Below are 19,325 nucleotides of genomic sequence, written 5' to 3'. Positions count from 1 at the left end.
GGCATTTACAATGCATTCCATTTCTCTGCTTTTCTCAAAGTTTTCCGCCTAGAGATTTGCTGCAATGCTGCCGGTTTTGCTCTGGGAAGCCAGGTGGCTGTATTTGAGACAAAGATTTGCTGTAAGTTGATTACCATCTATGGCTCTGAAAAATTAAGTGGAAACAGCTGTTCTAAGGTCAAGATGAATTTAGCTGACACTTAGGACAGATCCCTGAAATCCGCACACAACACAGGGCCAGAGTCTCCTTGTTTAGGGCTGCTGTTAAGGAGTACTTCTGCCAAGCCTGCAACAGACATTAATCACATCCTGGTTGCTGGGTTCTCAAGTGAGGGAGAAAAGCACAGATAACATGCAGTGGTGTGCAGAACTGTACAATTTTGGGTATAGAACACAATACAGTGGGAAAGACCTGTGTTTCCTGGATTCGAATTCTCTTCATTGCTTCATAGGGAAGAGTCCATTGTCTTGGAACTCTCAGCAATCTTTTTCATTCCAAAATGGCTGTCATCTGGAATTTGATGGCATTCCTGCCTTTTGATGACATTCCTGCCCAGATACCATCCCATGCTTACAGAATTACATCTCCCTGGGTGGGTCCAGACATCTCTATTTATTAGCACAGGTCATCCTGATGCACAGCCTAGGTTTGGAGGTGTACTGGGATGTCTTACTTATCTCAGTAAGATTCTGTTGAGGATGAAGCCAATGGTCATGGACACAAGGAGCCAGCTCTGTGTTGGGAGCTCGGGTTTTCTAACTGAAGACTCATCGTATAGATTCTCAAAGACTCTTGCCCATGAAACTGACTCAGTCTGTGAAGAAAGAGGCTGGGGTCAAACAGGTTTGCCTAAGTGCTCCCGGGCCAGAAACCCCTGAACAGAATGGGGCTCAAGAACCACCTCCATGGCAGATGGGCGTTGGATTACTGGTGGGGAGGCGGGGGAGGTGGCTGATGGGCTGTATCGGATGGGGAGAGTCTTGAATACATCATTCTGTTCAAGTATCCAACTTCAGATATTTATTGATCACTTAATATATGTATGGCTGTGTACCTCAGGGAATGCTGCAAAGATGATAATTCAACAAGACTTTCCTTTGTATTATGCATGCAGGGGAAAAGGACCATTAGGAGTGAAAGTCAGAAACACAGGGAGCGTATTAGGATGGGCCTTTTAGACACCACCTGGCGCTTGGCAAGGCTGACTGAACTGAGATTCTCACCACAATAGTGCTGTCTGCTTGTCTGCCCTAATTTTGGACTTCAATGCTGATGGCTAGCTTTGGGCTAGTACAAGTGCATGGAAGTAGCCTGTGTGTGTGTATGGATGAGTATAAGTAGGGCTTCTTCTGTAATTACTACATTCTATGATATAGAAAACTGTTATTTATCAATCTTAGATAAAATTATATGTAAACACACTCTCAAATTTCCCCTTCTAATCAGACTGCCTTCCCCAAATACACTCTAGGTTAGGAAATCTAGATCATGACACGTCTGGGACTGTTCCCTGCACCTGGTTGTCTTTCTTCGTGGTCTTCTCTCCTTGCAGACTCTGACTTAAAATTGCTAGCCTTCCCTCTGTAGAATAAAAATCTGAGTTTGAGCCTCATGTTGGTGACCACTGACCTTGCCGAAAGACATTCACAGTGGCTCTGGTCTGGTCGAACATTGCTGTACCTGTCGTTCCTTGTTGTACTGTTCTAGTGAGGACACTTCAGTTAGACCCTCTGAAATTGACTATTGGCCTGGTCTCTTTCTCCCTCTTGGACACTAAACTCTGCCTGCTGGGCTGGACTTCCTCCAAGCATCAGCAGCTGGGTCAAGCTGCCTACCACCTGTCTCACCCCAGGAGGGAAGGCCTGGTTTTAAGGTCCCAGCCCCTCCTCGGTCTCACTGTCTTCAGGCTCCGTAGTCCACTCAATTAACTGAGTCATGCCTGGCTGTTTTCCAAGATATAACCCAGATGGAGGGAGAAGTTGTATTTTGGTTTTAGGAGGATAGCTCTGTAAGGATCCTTGGAATGATCTAGCCACTTTCCAAGAACATTATCTGACACCTCGAAAGAACTACTCATAAATTAATTCATACATGTTATTGCCATCACACCCTCCCCCAATCTTGATGACATGACAGTCATCAGTATTCCCATCTCGTAGGTAGGGAAATGATCTCAAGTTTTCCACCACTAATCACTGCCTGAAGTTTATTGTTTTGCATTTCAGTTCTCAGATTAATCCATGCAAAGAAGTAGTCATGTTTACTAGCAGGAGACACCCATGTGAAGATCTTTTTCCAACCCTGGGCATATATTGTGTAATTAATAACAAACTCTTTGGGTATGCACAGTTCTTTTCATTCCAAAGATTCCCAAAGCACTTTTACAAGCTTAACTTGGGCTAAATATCCCTATTACCTCATCCAGCTCTGAAATGTAGCAACCTCTGGGGGAAATTGTGGCAGCTGCTTAACAATGCACAGACATACTGTACTGCAGCATGAACACAAGAGACTGCTGGGTTCACAGCTCTCTTTTATTTTGTATGGCAAGAGATGCAGATCAGGAGAAGGGAATCAGGAAATTGCCTGGGAGCACTACCACAGTCTGCATGAAAATGCTCTTCATAGAGTCTTAGAGGAACAAAGCACATTCACCCAAGGCATTCATCACAGCCAAGCAACACTCCTGGAGCTAGTAGGTCAGGGAGGGAAAGGATTAGGCAAAAAGATGCTTCTGGAAGGTAGCCTGGAAGGGTAGCACTTTGTAAAATTTCCTGGTTGTTGAGAATTTGAAATCATACAAGAGCTTTATGTGTTGCAGGCGGTGGATAGTGGCGTGGATAGTTTCCATGTTCCTCTCTAGACTCATTCCACACCTCTCTACTCTGCTCTGTTCTCTGAGAGACTGTCCTTTATGGAATGACTCACTGGGGTCAGCCCGGTCCTCTAGTTTCTGGACTCAGCCAGTGGTTGGAAGCAATGATGCTGGGTATTCATTTCATTGCATTGGGGTATGGTATTCTTCCACCCAAGTCTGCCAGTGTTGTCAGATGGCCCTCTCTTCCAGCTACAGCTGCTCTTTCTGCATTACATAGCCATTCCCTCTCCTTGTCCCTTAAATCTACAATGATGAGAGCTCCTTGATGCTGCTACTCCTAGGGGCATTACTCTCCCTCATTAATTTTCCTGACAGCTTCCCCATCTCAAGTCACCTTTTCTAAAGAATCCATTTATATATTTGCCTCCTTAAATACCCTATTTGAGTGGGCCACCTGACAATTTATGATGATAGGAGAAAGCACAATGAAGAATAAATATTTATAATAATAATTAATTTTAATGAGTATCTACTTTGGGCCAGATAAGGTTTACATGCTTTACATGTAGAGTCTCGTTTAGTTTACTCTTCATGCAACATATATTTTGGCTATATCTGCATATCATATATAATTCTAGGCTTTGGGCACTAGTGTTCAAAGCAGAAGAAGGCTTTGAACTTATGAAGCTTAAATTATACTGGAGGGGCTCAGAAGGTATGAATTCATATTCCAAGTTTTATGGAAAAAAGCTGGGGATAAGAGAGTGAGAGAAGGGCCATAATTTCATGGGTGGTCAAGGGAGGCTTCTGTACAATGGTGTCATGAGAGCAGAACTGAAAGAAATGAGCCCTGTGGGGATCTAGGGAAAGGTCAGTGTAATTACTGTTTCTGTTTGATGGATTTTTTAAAAATGAGGCTCTGAAGAGTTAAATGACTCGCTGAAGGTCATATAGCTAAAAACTGAGAAAGCCAGAACTATCTAATCAGAAAGCCAAGAACAGATATCCCTAACTACCTCATTCAGAAGAATGGTAGATCTCAATAGATGTTTCAGGATGGACTAAATGAATGAAACTCAAAGTCTGTGCCATAAATCATAGCTAATAATTACCAATTTTATGTTCATTGATAATCTGTATAACATCTTCCTGGGAACAAAGAACAGGATTTTTTTAGATTTAGGAATCCCTGATATTCAAATTCAACATTAGAAAACCAAGTGATGTAATTCAAAATATGAAAGGCTAAAGAGAAAAATCATATGATGATCACAGTAAATGCACAAAAGGTACTTAACAGAATTTAAGATCCCTTTATGATAAAACCCTCAGAAAATTTGGAATAAACAGGGACTTCCTTAACATGATGAAAGGCATATAGGGGAAACTTATAGTTGGTATATCTAATTATTGTATCTTAATGAAAGATTGAATGCTTTCATCCTTTCAAACACTTTTCTCTTTGTAAGCAAAGAAAGTCAGTCTCTGCTCTTAACACTCCTATTCAACATTTTTAGTGGAGTTGTTAGCCAATGCAATAAGGGAAGATAAAGGGGAGAAAAGGCATACAGATGGAAATAAATAAATACATCTATTTTTATCTGCAGATCAATGATGTTCTATGTAGATGCAATGGACTGTATGTTTGTGATCCCCACAAAGTTTCATATATTGAAACTCTAATCTCAGTGTGATGGTGTTTAGAGGTGGGACCCTTGGAAAGTAATTGAATCATATAGATGGAGGTGGCATGAATGGAATTTTAAAAAGGCCAGAAAGTTAGCTATCTCTCTTTTTTCCACATAGTCCACAATCCCAGAAAAGGGCTCTCTCTAGAACCTGACAATGCTGATATTCTTATCTTGGACTTAGCAGCCTCCAGAAATATAAGAAATAAATTATTGTTGTTTACCAGCCACCTGATCTATAGCACTTTGTTACAGCAGCTCCATCCCAAAGAACTAAAGGATTAAACAGTGCCAATTAAGGCCACAGAAAGTTTCAAAATATCTACGAAAAAAGCTCCTATAACTAACAGACAAATTTAACAGGGTCATGGGATACAAAGTCACTATTTAAAAAAGTTAAAAATTAAAATTAAATAATTTGAAGTACCATTTTATAACAACAAAATATGAAATAATCTAATATTAATGTACTTACTGTACTTAATATAAAATACTTAATACTAAAAATACCTTACACTTAGTACAGAATATGTGCCAGATATGAATGCTAAAATTGATTCATGAGTGATATCAAAGTGGGGCTTATCATGATCATGGGTTGTAAATCTCTATATTAAGATGTTGATTCATGCCAAATTGATCAATGTAATCACAATCAACCATGTTTTTGGTAGGGATTGGTAAGCTGATTCCACATCTAAAAGAAAAGGACCTAAAATGGCTAAAATAATACTGAGAGAGAACAAATTTGAACAATTCATACTAGCTGGTTTCAAGATTTCATATGAAATCACAATAATCAAGACAGCATGATATTGATGAAATAATAGACAAATAGATAGATGGAATAGAACACTAATACCAAGCAGAGATATGCATATCTACAGTCCATTGATTTTTTACCATGATTCCAAGGTAACTAAATGGAGAAGGAATAATCTTTCCAACAAATGCCTCTAGAACACTGGGTATGTACATGGTATCATTTACTAATATCCCATACCATATAAAATTATGAAAAGTTAATATAAAAACGATTGGTTTTATATTCAGGGATTAAAGTAACAGTGGATTGGTTTGTAAAAAATAAAATCTCTGAAGAATGGAGGCATAGCAATTATCAAGAGAAACCATTTTCTCCAGGGCTAAGTTCTAGACATTGTTAGGGAATGGCTGTGGGTCCTTGGATGGCAAAGAATCTCTGTGGTTCTGGGGTGGTGGAACATGCTGGAAAGCTGCCCTGTACAACTTGTTCACAGCATGGTGTCTCCCCAAAGGCACTGGGCTACCCAACTGCCCTTGGGCACGATCAAGGAATGTCACTGGTTGCTTGATGCTCTGACTGCAGTTCCCTGCAGGAGGTAGCCCTGGAGTAGCTGTGTGTACTCCAAGAGGCTGTGGCATAAGCACTATAAAATCAGAAGGTAAAATCCCTTTTCTCCTGCAGGTTCTCTAGTAACATCTCTTGACAGGGCCTCAATGGAAGTAGGCAAAGGAAAAATATTTAATGGGCCTGGATCCATTTTCATAGAGCAGGCAAAGAGAATTAATTTGGAGCTGGGAGGTAATAGACTGGGAAAGGCACAGACCTAAAATTTTTAGCACTCCCAAAAGAAAATATAGAAGAAATTTGTGTGACTTTGAGGTAAACAAATATGTCTTAGGACACAGAAAACATGAATCATAAAAGAAAAATTGATAAATTGAATATCATTAAAATTAAAAACATTTGCTTTTTGAAAGACACTGTCAAGAAAATAAAAAGCCAGGGGCACGTTGGTAACTCAATAGGTTAAGTGTCAGCCTTTGGCTCAGGTCATGATCCCAGCCTGGGATTGAGCCCTACATCGGGCTCTCTGCTCAATGCAGAGCCTGCTTCTTCCTCTGCCCTTTCCCACTTGTGTTCTCTCTGTCTCTTTCAAATAAATAATTAAAATCTTTAAAAAAAAAAAAAAAAAGAAAAAGAAAAGAAAATGAAAAGCCAAGCTACATACTGGCAGAGATTATTAGCAAAACATGTAACTAAAAAAGGGCTTGTTTATAGCATATATAATTTTCATATACTGTTTGCTAGAAATCAACCAACCCAATAAATAATGAACAAAAGATCTGAATAGTCACTTCACAAGAAAAGATCTGCAGACAGCAAATAAACAGATGAATGATGTTCAATGTCATTAGTTTTAGGTAAAGACAAATTATAATCAAAACAATACTACATACAATTTGGAATGCTTAAAATTGGAATAAATTGACAGTACCAAGTGCTGGATGGGGATGGAGACCAACTAGAACTCTCATTCATTGCTGGAGGCAATAAAAAATACTATGGCCACTTCGGAAAAAGTTCGGAAGTTTCTTGTAAAGTTCAATACCTTCTTGACTTCTTGACCCAGTAATCTTACTCCTAGGTATTTTTCCAAGAGAAATAAAAATATATGTCCAAATGACATTTCTATGTAAATATTTATAGCAGTTTTATTCATAACTGACCCAACCTGTAAGCGACTCTAATATCCATCAACAGGTGAATGCATAAACAAGGTATGCTAAATCCATACCATGGATTACTACTCAACAATAACAAGGAATTAATTACCAATAAGTGCATTACTAATGGACCTGAAAAGCATTACGTTGCATGAAAAAAAGCTCGACAAAAAATTCTACATAAATATGGTTCCATTTATATGACCTCCTCAGAAGACAAAAAATTATGGACACAGAAATCAGATCAGTGAATGCTAGGGGTGTGGGATGAGGGAACTGACTACAAAGCACCACAAGGAATCTTTTGGCGTGATAGAGAAATACTATATCTTGATTAGAGTGGTGTATACATTTGTTAAAACTCATGGACCTGAACTGAACAAAAAGGGGAAAATTTACTATATATGAACTATTCTTCAATAAATGGAACTTTAAAAAGTTCAGATTTTTAAAAAATTTATATACAATTGAAATGCACAGATCTCCAGTGTAGCTACTGAAGATCGCATTTCGTTAGTATATCCCAGTTTTTTGCTATTATAAATAGAGCTCTGTGAAAACTCAGATACATGGTCCTTCCTGGATATACACCCTCAATTTTTTTAAGTTGGAATCCACTCAATTCTTAAGCTAGAAATTGCTGGGTTACAGTTTATGTATATGTTTGGTGAAAACTGCCAAAAACTTTTCTAAAGTGGTTGTAAAGCTTTATGATCCCACCACTACATATGAGAATTCCAATTGCTCTACTTTCTCTCCAAAGTTGGTAAAAAAAGAAGAATTGAAAAATTTCACCATTCTGATGGCTCTAAAGTGGATCTCATTTTGGTTTTAATTTGTGTTTTCCTGATAAGAAGTGATGTTGGGCACCTTTTCACACATTTCTTGACCATTATGATATATTATTCTATGAAATGCCTTTTCAAGTCTTTTGAACATTAAAACAAATGAATTGTTTTTCTTTTTTTCTTATTGATTTTAGGAGTTATTAATATATTCAAGATGAGGGTCCCTATCAGAGATATGAACTGTAAGTATTCTCTCAGGAGAAATTTTGACTAATTATAGTTTAGATAAGAATATGCTGAAAAACACAGTAAGTGCCTAAAGCATATTGATCTTTTAAAACACAAGAGCTAAAGTAGGAGGAGGTAAAGACTTTGGCTGTCCCTTGCTGTCCCTTAGCTTGGTATACTGGAAGTCAGCCAGATGTTTCCCAGACCCATTCTCTATGTTCCTCCTTACAGAAAAATGACATTCCCCAGCCTCCCTTTCAGTTAGCTGGGGCCATATGACCAAGTTCTAACTAAAGGAGTGTGGTTGGAAGGGATGCATCTTACTTCCCAGCCTGGCTCATAAAAACCATAAAAGATTTTTAAAATCTTTTCCCCCAGTCCCCTGACTGAGGAAAGAGAGACCCCAGGCTCTAGAGGATGGTAGAATTACAAGATGGAGGGGGCTTGGCTCCCTGAATGACTGCATGGAGCAGAACTTCCCTCCTACTCCCTTCCCAACTTACTTGCCAAATGGACTTGATGTGAGTGAATGACAGCCTTCTCATGTGTTAATCTGATTTTTTGTGTTTATCTCTTGTAGAAACTGGTATCACTCTAATTACCATACTTGGTATTTAAAACTGTACTTCTGTAATATCAGTACTTTTCCTTACTGTGAAATTCTGCTTTCTGAAGCAACGGGAGTCATCCCTTCACTCCCAAGTCATGGCTACCATCAACACCTCTTTGTCTACAATTATCCCGAGATCATACTTTTCATCAATGGAATCATTTGGGGGAGGAGCAAAGCAAATAAAGAAATAGAAGATGACTGAATCTGCTGACACTTCCTTAGTATAGCCGCCATCCCCATCCACCAATCAGTGGAGCTTCAGGAGGCTGAAGGGATGGAACCCATCTCTATTTAGTTCTGTTTTGCTCCTGCAAATGGACATATTTGTCTTTCTCTGACTGATTTATTCTGCTTAGCATAATACACTCGAGCTCCATCCATGCTATCACAAATGGCAAGATTTCGTTATTTTTGATGGCCAAGTAATATTCTATTATGTGTATCTGCCACATATTCTTTATCAATTCATCAGTCAATGGACATTTGGGCTCTTTCCATAATTTGGCTATTGTTGATATTGCTGCTATAAACATTGGGGTGCATTTGCCCCCTTAAATCAGTATTTCTGTATCCTAAATACAATGGTTTTTAAAAAGCCACCCTGCTTTATCACCGCAGCTGTCACAAGATGCTCATCTACAATTTTATAAGAGAAGGGTCCTGAATCCTTCAAAGTTCTCTCTGACCAAACCGAAAAAAAACAAAACACCAAAAATACTTCTCTTGAGGGAAATCAAAGCCTGGAGACACCATCCTAAGATTCATTCATCCTAAGATTTACTCATTCCTAAGAATGAAACAAATGTCAGTGCCGTGTAAAGGAGACTATGTTTGGAATGGATCCTGTAGAACCAGGCCTGAGCTCTCATCTATATGATAAATATTGCTGTATGGCAAGCACTTCAGTATTTTTAAGTCTAAAACAATGACAGTGTATTCTTTCTTAAGGTCCTGTGAATTTGGTCAGGCTCAGTGAGATGGTTTCTCTGCTCCTCGTTGGTATCTGCTGGGCCCACTCCTGTGGGTTCATCCAGCTGATAGTTAGGCTGGCCTGGAAGGTTCTGAAAGGCCTGGGTGCTAACTGTGTACTGAATTACCTCAGTTCTTCTTCATGTGGCCCCACTCTCACAACAGGAGAGCCAGAACTTCTCTATAGAATGGTGAATTCCAAGAGGGAACGTTCTGGAAGGACAAGACCCAGTGGACAAGTGCTTATCAAACCCCTGCTTGCCTCACTCTTGATAATGTCCATTGACCAAAGCAAGTCACATCATCAAACTCAGAATCAGTGTGGGAAGGGACCACTCAGAGGAGAGAGGGCTGGAAGGTATGATCAATGGTGAACCAGTGTCACAGTCTACCACTTACTGCTGTGTGGCAGAGCAATAGACTCATTCAGAGAACTGGACAAAAATGCCCCTGATGGTGGGGATTCATAGCTGAATGTCTGTACATAGGAACAGATGAAGAAGCAGAATCCAAAGAATAAGTGTAAAGGTTGAAGGGATGTCCACTGTCACCTTCCATTGTGTCCATCTGTGGTCATTTTGTGCCATCCAATGCTACAACTCCCAGAAAGGCAGGGTCTGATTTAAAATGTTCTGGTGTACTGCCTGGTGTTTCATCAGTTTGGGAACACAGGAGCCCACTGTGGGTGAGTGACAAAACTGTGGAGGTCAAACCAATAGGACGCATTGCTTTGTCACAGCATTATTCAGGACAGCATCCAGCTTGGTCAGTGCACAAATTGTTGGTGCCAGGCTATCTGTCAGCAGCCTGGATGAACCTTGTTAACCAGGGAAATGGGGGGCTTCTTGGCAAGGCCTGAAGGTTTGGGATGGAGCGTCATTCCTTGTTCATTTTAAAATCTCATCCCAACTTCACTTCCCAGGGAAGCCCTCTAGGCTCAGTTATTTTAAATTCATGTCAGAATTCCCTCCTCCTTTATTCTGATATGCTTTGCTCTTCCTGATTTAAAGTCTGCATTCCTGCTGGCTTCTCAGCTCTGGGCAAAGAGGAATCGTCTATCTTGTTCAACACCATATCTTCAGTACCAGTACAGTAGGTGTGGAAATTGAAACTTGAAAACGCATTCCCTTCTTCCCTTCCACCACCGTTCTCTCCTCTCCCTTTTCCCAGAATCATCTACATTTGAAACTGCTGATGAAGAAGCAGGCCAATGACCTTGGGTATCTGACCATGGCCTCTGTTGATCACTGTTATAAGGTGCAATGGCCACAGGAAGTGGTGCTCAGTGGGAATGAAGTAACCATTTCCCTTTGACATCATCATGTAACTCACGTGTCAGTGGGGATGTAGCATCCTTGGGCAGGTAGATGACAGTATCTCAAACCCCCCATTCTCTGTGGAATGGGACATTGAGCCAAGTTTCGAATCTCAGTGGGGATTCTTGAAAGTCAGATATTTCCCCAGGTCATCTCAGACTGATTTACTGCTTCCAACGAATCCTGGATCTTTCTCCCATCTTGCATATTTCAGCTGTCCCCGTCCCATCATCCTAGATCTACCCAGAGAGATTCAGGTCCTTTATTTCCTCTATATAGCCCTCATCCCAGGCCATTTACAGTCCTTAATAAAGATTGATGGTATAAGCATGCGGGTTATATCATAGAGTAACACAGCAGGTAACTTAGACTGTCAGACTTCACTCGTTTTAGAGCCTTCTGGTACCCCTTCTCCTGGGGCCCCAACCCTATTGGGGACTGTGCACTGACCAGTGTCCTGTTAGTTCCAGCCTCAACTTCTTTTTGGGTTTCATCACTCCCCCTCTGTCTCCTCCTTTCCACCCTTCTACTGAAAACCCCCCTTTCGAAACAATTTACTTTTATTTTTAAGGAAGTTTCCAACTTTTTTGAGTTACATGAAATGCACAAAACTGCACATATTTAAGTGTATAACTTCATCAGTTTTGACAGACATGCACCCCCTGCAACCACCACCTCTCAAACAACATTTCCATCACCCCCTAAACATTCCTTGTGGCCTTTCCCATCCATTCCTTTCTCCACCCCATTCCCAAGCAACTGCCGATCTGCTCTCTCTCTAAGTTAGCCCGTGTTTCTAGATTTTATGTAAATAGAATCTTATAATATGTTCTCTCTTTTTTGGCTTGGCTCTTTCACTCAGTGTAATAATTTTGAGATTTATCCACATCGTTGTGTCCAATGATAGCTATTTGTCTTTATAGCCTACATTTCATTGTATCACACTCCACAATTTATCCACTTAGGCACTGATGGATTTGGGTTGCTCTGGTTTGAGCTATTACAAATTAAGCTCCTGTGAACAGTCATGTGCAAGTCTTTGGGTTTCATGCTTTCATTTCCCTGTGTAAGTACCTATCAGAACCATCTCATACTTCGGCCAGCCATGGAGGAGAGTTTCAGTTGCTCCTCCTCTTAGGCCAACAGTTGCTATGGTCAGTCAATTTCCAGGTGAGACATCTGTGTGTGTGTGTGTGTGTGTGTGTGTGTGTGTTTTAGTTAAGCACAACAGTTTAGCTGCCTCTTGGCTTCATTCCTTCAGAAGCCGAGCATATGCTTAGGTTTACAGGGAATAATGCCAGGTTATACGTGTTGGCCCAGGGATGTTCTTAATTGTATCTGCTCTTCTCTTCCCCTGCAGTGTCCTGGTTTGCATAATAAGGTACCTGCTTCCTCTACCTCTAGCCCAACTGGCGGTGGACCCAGGCTATACTTCCACATTGACAGAGGCCCATCAAGGTGTTGTGTTAGCAAAGACTTTTCTATAAAAGGAATTTTCCTGCTTTTCTAAAACACTTCTTTTTTTTTTTTTTTTTTTTTTTTCTTACCATGCTGGGATTACAGGAAGAAAGGACAGACACTCCTAACCTGGTGCCCCCTGGAGCATCCTTGTATCGGGGAGAAGAGCTTACCAGCGAGAAGAGGAAGCCAGCCCAGAGGAAGGAGGGTGAGCATGGAGGGAGTCCAATCATGTGGGCATGACATCATTTGAGCCCCTGGATCTCTGTAGCTCCTGTTCAGTATTGCTGTGCCCTGAAAACTGCTCCAAAAACTAAGGTCTATTAAAGCAAACTTTAAAATTTTCCATTATTTTTAATATACACAATTTTTATTTCCCTTTTGACCCAGAAGTTGTTTTAGAAGGTCATTATAAAATTTCTAATTGGAAGAATTCTTTATTTAAATCTTTACCATTATCTGTAATTTTGTTTTACTGATGACAGACAACATGTTTTCCCAAATATATCAAGATTTAATATGTGGCTTAAAATTAAATAGTTTTCTAAAAATTTCTCATGGACGCTAGAAATAAAGTGATACTTGCTGCTTAAAAGGTAAAAAATTAGGGGCACCTGGGTGGCTCTGTGGGTTAAGCCTCTGCCTTCGGCTCAGGTCATGATCTTGGGGTCCTGGGATCAAGCCCTGCATCAGGCTCTCTACTCAGCGAGGAGCCTGCTTCCCTCTATCTCTCTGCCTGCCTCTCTGCCTACTTATGATCTCTGTCTGAAAAATAAATAAAATCTTTAAAAAATTTTTTTTAAAGGTAAAAAATTAAAAACTTATCTTTCAAATAATTGTAATTCATTGCATTAATAAGATTTCTTGAAATCTTTTGAAACATTTGTTTACTTGCTTAACAAAGGCTCAATGAAACTTTGATTTCTTCTAGTATCCTGGTTTTGTCATATTTTCTATCTCTATTTTTAATTTAAATTTCCAGACAGATAATAGTTTGCCACATAAATTTTTATGTGGCAATTTAAAATGATGGCTGTCTCATTTCTACCTGTAACATGAATGATTTTGACCTTAAACTTTTCTATTGCTGTTTGTATTTGTTTGGCATTTGCTTAACTTTTGCCTTTGGCTTATTTTATTTACTTGTAGGATATGAATGATTTTGGCTTTTTAAAAATTAACATATAATGTATTATTTGCTTCAGAGGTACAGGTCTGTGAATCATCAGTCTTACACAGTTCGCGGCACTCACTGTAGCACATACATACCCTAAGATTCTGATGCTGAAATTATTCCACCGTTAGCTAGGAAAGCCTCTTCAAATGCCCTGTGTCCTTTGACACAATTTCAAGATGATCCAGCTTACGTCGTACATTTCCACATACAGGAATCAGATCTGGAATTGGGAATTTATTTAAGAATGCCTGATTTCCTTACATGGGAAAAAGTATTTAGAGAAAACAATCAAAACACATCATAATTTTATGACTTCAGATAACTGACCTGCTGCCTGGTGAACTTGCTTTGGTTAGAAATTATGCCTTCCCTAAGATTGCCTATTGAGACACAAATAAATGCCTGGGCTTTATGGAAACAGACTGTGAAAGGCTCGTCCATCGATTTCTCAGGTGTCCAGATTGATTGGATAATTATCTGTTTGTACTGGAGGGAGGAGACAAATTTAGGGACCCCTTCTCCTCTGCCATCTTAAGTCCTCTGACTGTGAAAGTCTCTTGACATTTTTGTGGCAGTGTTCTAGATAAATAGGTAAAACATTGGAACATTTGACAATAGAAAATAGAAACCAGTGTACAGCTCTATTAAAGATTGTGACCTGCCTGTCTTGGGTAGAGACAAAAAGAAGAAACAAACATGGCTGCCACGGAGCCAGCAGGGCCCGCATGGGAGGGATGTGTTTACTCCCCATGCACCATGCTTGAATTCTGTAGACTTATGCACGGTGACGTGCAGGTCTTTGACCAGGAGACTACGTCTTATTTGTCATTATTCATTTATCAGGCACCTATCATGTGATAAATACTTTATTACTAAATAAATTGAGAGATGCTACCAAAGATCCAGTTTTTGGTGGGGGCAGGGAGAAGACCAAAGTAACTTATGGGAAATGCATAGTTTGCTCTGTATGTTTTTTTTAAATCCCATCCCCTTTGTAGTTTCATGTAGTTAAAATGTGCCTCTTCAAAAAATATTTCCATGTGTGATTTAGGAAAAATAAATTCAAAAACAAAGCCTAAGCTCAAGTCATATTTAGTTGCCAGATTAAATATGAAAATCATTAAAAGACAAATTATTTGAGACAACGATGACTCCTCAGGAAATTCGTAACAAATGAAAAGAATAGTAGGGAAAGTACTTTTAATGTATTCTCTTAAAAAAAAAAAAATTCTCCAAGCCTTTGTTCTTAAGGAAGCAAACTGCTGGTTCACTTCCCTGAAGCCACTGATAAAACCATACGAGAACATCAGAGAAAAAAACGAATCCAAGATAGGTGCCATCCCCAAGGGAACAGAATGCTTCTTTGTTTTACATTTCCATTGGAAATCTGGAGATTTTGCATGCAAACATCTTATTTCATGGCGCTGCTTCTCAAATTGAGAGATTAAATCTAGCTCCGCATAAAGGTTTTTCAATAAAGTGGGGTTGCACAGTTTTCTGTTTATGGAAAATTGATGCCTCGTCTGATATGGTTTCAATTGCTAACTTTGGTTTCGCAAAAGCTGGAAGGAATTTCAACCAACCATTATCTAATCAAGAAAATATTTCCTACCTATCTTGTCTTCAACATAACTTGCTGCCAAATGTAGTTTTCACTATTGTAAATCACTATGCATTTCAACGAGCAAAATGGACTCTCTGGTTTTGTTAGAAGAGGTACAAATTATTGAAACCATCCATCATTATCAGTGGGATACCCCCCCATTTTGAGCACATTGCAGAGTGATTATGACATAATTTAATGTTATGTTGGTTATACGACTTCAAGTAGAATTTTCACAATCTTGAAATACAGTTACATATTATCATAATTCCCCTGGACCTCTTGTTGCCACCTCACTCTGGCTGCACAGTCAAGCCTGCACTTGGGGTGTTGATTTCCCTATAAAATTCACGGTGACTTATAATACCAAAATTCCACCTGGTCTAACATAAGGAAGAAGGAAACTAAGTGTGAGTTGTGCAGCTTTTGGGGGGGGGGTGCTTTTCACAGAAAAAGAAAGTTACCTCAATCTATCCAATGACAAGTTCCCTACGTGCCCAGGGTTTGGGAAAGCATGCCATGTTTATCAGGTGGCTTCTGTCCCCAGAAATGTGGGTACCCCATCTTCCGGTTTCCTGAGGACCCCAGTGTGCATCCAGGAAAGAGGGGCTGGCTGAGGAAGACGGTGGCGATGGACCCTGGAGTCCCCCTGGAATGCGGGTTTGGGGAGCCAAGTCAGATTCTGGAGCTGCCTGGCTCTGGGCCCTGCTTCTGCCCTTCATCAACCTGGGACTAACGTCTACCAGTATTTGTGCCTGCGCTTCCGTCCAGTGGGAAATGGTTTCAAACCAGAGTTTTATATGAGTAACAGATGGACAGGTTTGGCTCACGTGACAAGTACTATCTACACGACAGCTCTCTGGATTTATTACTGAAGCTTCCTTGAGGACCAGGACTTGCCACCTGCATTGTTCCCTCCTTCCTTCAACACACTCATGTGTGCGTTTACCATAGAGATATGTAGTGTGTGCTTTTTAGCTTAAGTAAACACAACACAGTCTCAGGGCGGGGGGCGGGGAGGAACTATTTATTTTATTTTTATTTTATTTTTTAAAAGATTTTATTTATTTATTTGACAGAGAGAGACATAGTGAGAGAGGCAACACAGGCAAGGGGAGCAGGAGAAGGAGAAACAGGCCTCCTGCTGAGCAGGGAGCCTGATGCAGGGCTCGATCTCAGGACCCTGAGATCATGACCTGAGCAGAAGGCAGAGGCTTAACCAGCTGAGCCACCCAGGTGCCCCCATAGAGCCAGTTCTAAGGAGGGATCTGAACCAGGAAAGACAGCATGGCTGCTGCAGAGAGAGCAGAGGTCATGCTTGAGAAAACCCCAGCCCCGGCGTTGGTGGACCCTCCCTCTGAGGGCCCTGAGGACTTAGTCTGGTTTAGGGGTTCTTTATGACTAGAGGTTGTTCTTATCCCTCTACGCCAGGGCTCAAAGTCAGAGCAGCAGGGTGAGGCAAAGAGAGGCTTTGACCTTGGAATCCTCCCCCGCTGTGGGCCAGCCATGGGGCCAGTGTGGTGGGAACAAAGTGATTCTTGCAAATAAAGGCCGTATCCATTCTAGTAGAAACCCTACTAGGGTAGGAGTAGGAGTGGTGAGAACTGAAGGACCCCCCGGGCCTGGGAGAGCCCAAGACAGAGCCCATGTTCAACACCTTAGACGGAAGTCTCAGATACCAGATACACAGTCCCAGGTGGGGGCAGGGCAATGCTACCCAAGGCCCGATGGATGGGTCCCCTGACCCACAGATGATGAAATTCCTTCTTCCCTAGGCAAATGGAATCGTAACAACATGGTTTCCAGTAGCGGGTGAATTAAATCTCCAAAGCAACTTTAATTACTGACTCCGTTTTGAGTAGATGGGTCAGTGGTTTTCTATGTGTGGTCCCTGGACCAGCAGCCTTGCCTGAGAACTTGGTAAAAATGCAAATTCTCAGGCCCCATCCCCTGTCCTGGAGGATCAGAAATTCGGGGGATGGGCCCAGGGGGGCCCAGGGGTTGTGTTTTAAGCCCTCTAGCGGATTTTGATGCTGCCGAACTCAGAACACCGGTCTACATGAGGCTGTCAAACATGTCCGCGCGTTTTCAATGTTCCTGCTGCCTGGGTTCCAGTCCTGGGGGGCTGCGGTTTAACCAGCAGGCCTGAGGTCTGGGCTTTGGGAGTTTTTATGCTCACAGGCGATCTAACATGCGGGCTAGTTTGGGAATCACTAGGTCAGACTGAGATTTGTTTTTCTCCCGCACAGTGGCAGTGCCTTTACAAAGGACAAAGGCAATGCCCTCCCCTCTTAGGACAGACAGGACAGCTTACTTAGAATCTCATGAGTTGTCTTTTTGTTTCCTGCTCCTTCCAGTTTGGTGCTTCTCTTTCCCCTCAAAAGACTGTCCTATCCTGGCTCTGACTTATCCTCACCACGCACTCTTACCTTTGGATATTTCTTGAACCGCACTTGTCCAGCCAAGGCCGTGTTCCAGTGGCTGCTGTGAGCAGAGAGAAGAACTGGCCTGTGGAGGAGGTAGGCTTTCCCAGGCTGCCAGTCATCAGGGAGGGGGCTTCAGAGAGGACACCCCAGTTGGGAAGGAGGATCTCTGCATAGCAGACAGGCTTCTCCCTCTCAAGCCTGAACAGGGATTTAAACCAGCTTAAGACTCAGTGATCTGCCCTGCAGAGCAGAGTGGTGGGCCAGCAAAAATCAGGGACATCTCTAAGGAGTTTTGCAGCTTGAGGGTAGAGGCTGGGCAGTGAGGGTTAGCTACACACTTTGGACCCTGCCGGGTAGCTCACGGCAGAGGAACTGGACTTAGTCCCATTAAAAAGAATTTTGGGTTTTCTTTCAGAGGTTGGGCACCTCCCCCACACAGCTCCCTCTGGGACTGCATGGTTCCCAGCCCAAGCCTGACAACTGATTTCCTCAGCATGCCACACACTCCAAACCCCTCCTCTCCTTCCTTCCCCCACCCCACTTCCATCAGCTTAGGGAGACCTGAAAGGTTGTGTGATCCTCACAGGATCGAATTTGCACATTTTCCAAAATGCATTGCGGCCTGTGGGACATGCACACCCGCTGTGGGAGCAGGGGGAGGGGACAGCTGAGGGGCAGGTAGGGGTCAGAGATACAATGAGAAGACACTTTTTGTTCCCTTTAAAGCACTCCAAATGGGCGGCCATCTACAACAGTGTATCATGAGCAAAGTGACTCCACACACGATGTGGTGGTTCCTCTCAGCAACCACGGAATTCTGTGAATACAGACCCTCGAGAAGCGGCATTGGGTCCCCAGAGGCTTTCAGTTCTAGTGCATGAGGCTGTACAGATAAAACACAGTTTCCTTGGCGCTGTGTGTGTGTGTGTGTGTGTGTGTGTGTGTCTGAGAGAGAGAGAGAGATTTGGAGGGACTCTTCAAACCGGCTGCTCTGAAGCCAAAATCCCCTTTGGGAATAGGAATGGTAATGAATGAGGCTGTTCTGTGACATAAACTAAACATATGTCTGCATATGAAACTGGCCTTCCGAGGCGCCTGGGTGGCTCAGTTGGTTAAGCGTCTGCCTTTAGCTCAGGTCATGATCCCAGAGTCCAGGGATCGAGCCCTGCCTCGGGCTCCCTGCTCAGCCGGGAGCCTACTTCTCCCTCTCTGCTACTCCCTCTGTTTGTGTGCTCTCTTGCTCTCTCTCCCTCTCTCTGTCAAATAAATAAATAAAATCTTTATAAAGGAAAAGAAAAGAGAAAAGAAAAGGATAGGAAAGGAAAGAAAAAAAGAAAAGAAAATGGCCTCCGGGAACTGTAGTTCTCAGGCGTAGGGATTGAACAGTTGTCTGTGGAGCTCGGAGCTGAGACCCTGAAGGCAGGTGGGACATGGAGCTCTGGGATGGGGGAACTGGGGAAGGAGCTGACTGGGAATGAAGTCCCAACCAGCACTCCGTGTGTTGGACCAGTGAAGAGCCAGGAGCCACACACCTGCGTTACCTACGGATAAGCTACCACAGGGAGGGTTGGGTGTGTCCTGGAGGGAGGGGGCTCTCCTCCAAGGCTCGTCCTGGGAAGAAGTGAACCCGGTGTGGGCCAGAGTGTCTGACGGAAGGCACACCTCTTTCCCCCACGCTGCTGTTTCTCTCCACAGCAAGGAAGCCCCATCAGTGTGCCACACGGCCCTGCTCAGGCCACCACCCCTCTGC

At 42.1% G+C, this 19,325-nt stretch overlaps 1 long non-coding RNA gene across 2 annotated transcripts; it reads left to right on the top strand.

The window, feature by feature from the left end:
* The first annotated feature begins 532 nt into the window (after positions 1-532).
* On the top strand, positions 533-12,750 carry LOC116569180. 2 transcript variants are annotated; one of them, XR_004276901.1, is made up of 3 exons: positions 533-593; positions 7,980-8,027; positions 12,475-12,750. It is a non-coding gene; the product is annotated as an uncharacterized LOC116569180 (long non-coding RNA). The 2 variants fall into 2 exon arrangements; XR_004276900.1 differs by having other exon boundaries at positions 542-844.
* The last annotated feature ends 6,575 nt before the right edge of the window (positions 12,751-19,325 follow it).

This window comes from Mustela erminea, chromosome 11 (assembly GCF_009829155.1).
Source record: "Mustela erminea isolate mMusErm1 chromosome 11, mMusErm1.Pri, whole genome shotgun sequence".
NCBI classification, from domain to species: Eukaryota; Metazoa; Chordata; class Mammalia; order Carnivora; family Mustelidae; genus Mustela; species Mustela erminea.
This window is presented reverse-complemented; position numbering and strand designations above follow the sequence as displayed.